This window comes from Pinus tabuliformis, chromosome 3_1 (genome assembly GCF_031772625.1).
Source record: "Pinus tabuliformis cultivar Carrire ecotype Pingquan chromosome 3_1, CPIR1, whole genome shotgun sequence".
In the NCBI taxonomy this organism is placed as follows: domain Eukaryota; kingdom Viridiplantae; phylum Streptophyta; class Pinopsida; order Pinales; family Pinaceae; genus Pinus; species Pinus tabuliformis.
Window position 1 is genome coordinate 457,414,147 of NC_142301.1, and position 6,000 is coordinate 457,420,146.

The window sequence follows — 6,000 nt, forward strand, 5'->3', positions numbered from 1 at the left end:
AGGCTGAAGCTGCGGAAACTGCTAAAGAATAGTGGCTGGTTCCCAAGTTGCATCTTCCGGAGAGGTGTCTTTCCATTTGACGAGGACTTCCTTAATAATGCGGCTGCGCAGTTGCTTGTCTCGTGTGTCTAGGACCTGTTCGGGTTGAAGCTAGATGGACCCTTCTTCGTCTAATTCAGGTAAACTGGTCTGAATTCGGCAATTGTTCCCAATCACTTTCTTGAGGCATGAGACATGGAAAACTGGATGGATTTTTGCAGTAGGTGGCAAGGCCAACTTGTAAGCCACTTCTCCAATGCGCTGAAGTACTTGATATGGTCCGTAGAATTTGGGAGATAGTTTCTGACACCCCTTGTCTTTGAGTGATGTTTGCTTATATGGTTGTAGCCATAAAAAGACCTGATCCCCTTCTTGAAATTGGCGCTCTGAGCGATGCTGATCTACCTGTTGCTTCATGTGGTTCTAAGCTTGATGAATATTCTCTCGAAGATGGGTGAGCATGGTTGCGCGGTGTTGTAGGAGTTGATCCACTGCTTGGACTTTTGAGCACCCCTTGAGGTACGAAGTAGGTGAAGGCGGGAGTTGACCATATACAGCTTCATAGGGAGTCATTTTGGTGGTGGCATTATAGTTGGTGGTATACCACCATTCAGCTAGAGGTAACCACTGTACCCAAAGGTGTTGCTTTTCTGAAGTGAAACACCTAAGGTAGGTTTCTAGACATTTGTTAACGGCTTCGGTTTGATCATCTGTTTGCGGATGATAGGAAGTACTGAGTTTTAGTTGAGTGCCTTGTATCCTGAAGAGTTCCTACCAAAAATTACTAGTGAAGATCGGGTCGCGGTCGGACACAATAGAAGCGGGCATGCCATGCAATTTGAAGATCTGATCCATGAAAGATTGAGCAACCAAAGTTGGTGTAAACGGGTGTGGTAGGGCGCAGAAATGAGCATACTTCGACAGTCGGTCCACAACCACCATGATGACTGACTTGTTCCCTGACTTTGGAAGAACTGTAATGAAATCCATAGAAACCTCCGTCCAAACTGATGCCGGAATGGGCAATGGTTGTAATGTGCCTAGTGTGTTGACGGTTTCCCCCTTGTGGCGTTGACAGACATCGCATTCTGCTACGAAAGTAAGGATGTCCTTTTTCATGCCTGTCCAAAAAAATGATCTTCTGGTGCGAGCATATGTATTCTGAAAGCCCGAATGTCCTGCAATGGGAGATGAGTGCAATTCTGCCAAAATGCGACTTTTGAGGGTGGATGTTGGTGATATTACGACTCTATCCTTGTAGTGAAGAATATCATCCTGCAACGAGTAGCCCTTGGTGGAATTTGGATCTACCTGCAATTGAGAAATGAGTTGGGAGAGCCCGGGGTGTGAAAACCATTCCCTGCAAGCCTCTTCAATCCATTCTGGAATGGGGAGGGAAATTGCTAGTAGAGTACTTTCCTCCTCAAATTGGCGAGATAATTCATCTGCTACACTATTGTCTTTCCCTTTCTTGTAAATGATCTCATAATCATATCCGAGCATTTTGGTGAGCCATTTATTTTGTTGTGGGGAGGATAGGCGTTTCTCCAAAAAATATTTAAGACTGTGATGATCTGTGCGGATTTGAAAAAGTCGCCCCAATAAGTAAGGTCGCCAAGTCTCGACTACATGTAAGATGGCCATCATTTCCTTCTCGTAGGTAGATTGGCCAAGATTCCTCCCACTTAGTTGTTGGCTTGTGAAGGCCAAAGGTCGCCCTTCCTGCATTAAGACCACCCCAATACCTGTACCCGAAGCATCACATTCAATGACAAAAGATTTGGTGAAGTCAGGTAGTGCTGAGACTGGAGTGGAACACATGGAATTTTTTAGAGCTGTAAAGGCCTGTTGTGCTTCCTCATTCCATAAGAATGAATTTTTCTTTAGGAGTTTGGTGAGGGGCTTCACTATGCAACCATAGTTGCGGAAAAATTTACGATAATAGCCTGTGAGACCCAAAAATCCTCTCAAGCTCTTCAAGGTCTTAGGTTGAGGCCATTCCTGCATTGCCTGGATCTTTTTGGGGTCCACCTTGACACCTTCACGCCCCACAATGTGGCCCAAATATTCTACTTCTGCCATGCCAAACGAACACTTGGAAATCAGTTGCAAGAGTAGATCTACATGCTGAAGATGTGCGGCCCAAGTGCAACTATAGATGAGGATGTCATCGAAGAAGACAAGGACAAATTTCCTGAGATATGGTTTGAGAATGTGGTTCATAAGGCTCTGAAAAGTAGAGGGGGCATTACAAAGACCAAATGGCATGACCAGGAATTCATAATGGCCTTCATGAGTTCTGAAAGCAGTCTTGGGAATGTCAACTTCCTTCAAGCGAATTTGGTGGTAGCCTGAGCGAAGATCCAGCTTAGTGAAGAATGGAGCCCCATTGAGTTCATCCAGCAAATCATCAACCACCGGGATGGGAAATTTATCTTTGACCGTCAACTTATTGAGGGCCCTGAAGTCGGGACACATCTGCCACTCCCCGTCTTTCTTGAGCACCATGACCACTGGGGATGAATAAGGACTAATGCTGGGATGAATGACACCTACTTCCAAAAGTTCCTTGATTATTTTTTCTATTTCATTCTTTTGGGTCAACGGATATCTGTATGGGTGCACATTTGGGGGTTGGGCCCTTGGAACCAATGTGATGCTATGATCATGTTCCCCTCGCGAGGGTGGAAGCTCATGAGGCTTGTCAAAGACCGGTAGATGGTTATTTAAAATATGTTGCATCTCAGGATGAATTGGCAGAGGCTTGGTTTCGACTGCCTAGATGGCATTAAATTGAGCTACAACTCCATGATTGCCCTTTTTTAACAATTTTTCCATCCTATGCGAACTGATGATAGAGGGGGCTCCCGCCTGGAGTCCAAGGAGGGTATGTGTGTAGTTTTTCTACTTAAAACTCATATATAACTCCTGGAAATCCATTGTGATTGGCCCAAGAGTGCGGAGACATTCAGCGCCGAGGACAATGTCGCAACCCCCCATGTGTATGGCAAACATGTGGGTTTTCAACTGATAATCCCCCATTTGAAGTTTGACATTTTCACAGCAGCCTTCACATTTCATTGTGCCTCCATCCGCAATTTGAACTTGGAAGTTAGAAACTACTCGTACAAAACAATGCACTGCTTCTGCGACTTTTTGATGGATGAAATTATGTGTACTTCCACTATCAATCAATACTACTACTGGGCGATGTTTAATAAAACCTCGTATTTTGAGAGTTTGAGGGGAATAAATCCCTGCCAAAGCATGCAACGAAATAACTGGTTCATCAGAGACATTGTCCTTTTGGTTGTCTTCTTCTAGCGGCTCATGTTCCTCAAGTGGTGGATCTTCCTCTGTTGAGCTGTAGTCAGTGGCACCAATTTGAAAAAAATTGGGCTCCTTGCATTTATGGCCTGGGGAGTATTTTTCATCACAGTAGTAACATAGGCCTTGCTTTCTTCTTTCGGCCATTTCCGCAGGTGACACCTTTTGGACCTTAAGTGTTTGAGTCGTGTTGTGAGCCTGTGGGGGGAGACCTTTAGCTGAGAAATTTGGGCGACTGTATTGGGCTGCTAATGCATGTTCCACATTACGAGCTACCTTGCAAGCCTCCGTCCATGTGGGAGGGTGGTGCAGTAGGACTTGGGCTTTGATAGCTTCTTTAAGACCACTGATAAAACATTCCGTGTAGAACACATCTGAGAGACCCCAAGTGCGGAAGGCTAAGGCTTCAAAAGCTGTAATATATTCATCCACTGTACCAGTCTGTCGGAGCTTAGTAAGACGACCCAAAAAAGATGATTCCTGGTCAAAGCGGTCTTGAAGAGCTTTGGTGAATTTGGTCCAAGTACTAAAAGGTCCAGTGCAACGTTGGTGCCATTCCCACCATTGCCACCTTTCATTGTCCAAGTACATGCTCCCCAACATAACCTGAGTCGCATCATCGAAGATGTGATTTAGTTTGAAATACTGCTCCATTTGTGATATCCATGCCGATGGGTGATAACCGTCAAATTTATGCATATCCAACTTGGGAGGTCGCTGACTAGGTGGTTGGTGGGTGTGCCAGACGTGAGGAGAGTGGCTAGACTCACCCTCATTGTGTTCATTGCCATTATATTCCTCCTCGTGGGCTTGCTCCTTGCCCTTCGGGACTATTTTCTCGACCATGCTACATAGTCCGGTAAGCTGAATGTGGAGGTTTTGCACTGATTCTTCAAGTTTGTCCATCCTATCATTGGCCATCGCTTGAGCTCTAGTTTCTACCATACACCAACCTGATTTTTTTTTTTGAAAATTGGGACCGCCTAAAAAAAAAAAATTCACTAAGAAGTTAATGGTACCACAGTGCTCAGCTCGTCGTCCTGATTTTTTTTTTTTTTTTTTTTTTCTGAAAACTCCTAACGGAGTTTTACTCCTTCTTTATCAATACTGCAGTTGCCAAATCCTCAAAATGTCAATGCGGCCAAAAGTCCTGCGAAAATTATACCCCGGTATAGGAACGACTCCGATCTGGTGGAGCTGAGAGATCTGAATGGCGGATCTGATAGCTCTGGGCGGCGGAACAGACTGCTTCTGCGGATCTGATGGATCTAATAGATCGGAATAGCTGATCTGCGAACTCGAGACGGCGGGACTGATGTTTGCTGCTGCTGCACCCCTTTGCACAAGCGGATCTGGAAGAGATGATGTGTGATCCCCCGATAGAAAAGGGAACTATGGACTTGAGGAGTGTCAGGTGCTACAGATCGCAATATACATAAGGGTCTGGCAGTAGTACTCGGCCCAATGTTTCAGGGCTCTAACTAAGGAGGATCGACCGTACCCTTAGCCGTACAACCTGACTACACTATCGTACGGGCGAGTAATCTCTCCGAGTGTTGTTCTCGGTGTACTGTAGCCGCAAGACGGCCGACGGTTTATCTATGGCAAGGTTTCAAAGGAGCCTAGGGGGCTTCCGAGATACCCAGAGGGTACGTGGAAGACAGTCCATGCGCGGTTCTGTCTAATGCACTACTACTCGAAGGGGTACCCACAGGAGTTACAAGGGAGTCCAACAGACATGACCACCTCTTGTATTTCCTGCGTGCATGCCTCCCCAAATCCGCAGGTTTATGCGCTCAACGACAGATCCCATGGTTTAAAGATGCCGGAACACGTCTCTAGCCAAAAAAAAAAATTGCTAAGAAATGGAGATCCCACCGGCCCTGGAAAGTGCTCTGATACCACTTGTTATGCTCTTAACCTGCAAAATGATACCCAAATACAGAATATGCGAAGAAAAGATACCCAGAACACAGAATAGCAATGATTTTATTATTCAGAGAGTAATGTTCACTTGCCTCTTCGAGGGGGAAACCTCCAATAGAGCAGAGCTCAATTACAAAATAAGACATGATGCTCCTCGCAGGGAGTCTCTATCCTTTATATATGACTCATACATACAATATCACGGGCTAATACCGTGGGTTTTATTAATACCATCTATCTAATACTACGGCCCATTTGCAACTAACTGTGGTCTCATCATTAATTGCGGATTAACCACTTACAATTATTAATATGGGCTTTATTGACTCTTGACTATGACGTGATCCCATTACATAAATAAGGGGGTTAGGGTGGGACCCTAACACATATCCAATGAGATTTTCACAGTCCCACCTATTCAGCATGGCCAAGAAGTACCTTCATCATCTCATCCATCGACCTCCGTTCATCCACCTCAGCCCATACATCATCCATCTTCATCTAATGAGTCAGCCACATCATCACCTTCATCATCACTATCTCATGACACTGTTCATTCACCTGGTAGAGATGAAGGCAGTGAGCAAGAACACATTGAGCATGGTGAAAGCAGCAAACCTAAAGGGATTGGTTTAGGGACCTTGACACATACCTATCAGAGAGGGCACATAAAAATGTTTGCCCCATAGATTGTGGGATGGGCCTTGC

The 6,000-nt window shown here is 45.2% G+C and overlaps 1 pseudogene; it reads right to left on the reverse strand.

Moving 5' to 3' along the window:
* The window catches only part of LOC149187719 (peroxisomal membrane protein 13-like), a 54,022-nt pseudogene extending 48,235 nt beyond the window's left edge, over positions 1-5,787 (reverse strand).
* Positions 5,788-6,000: the final 213 nt, after the last annotated feature.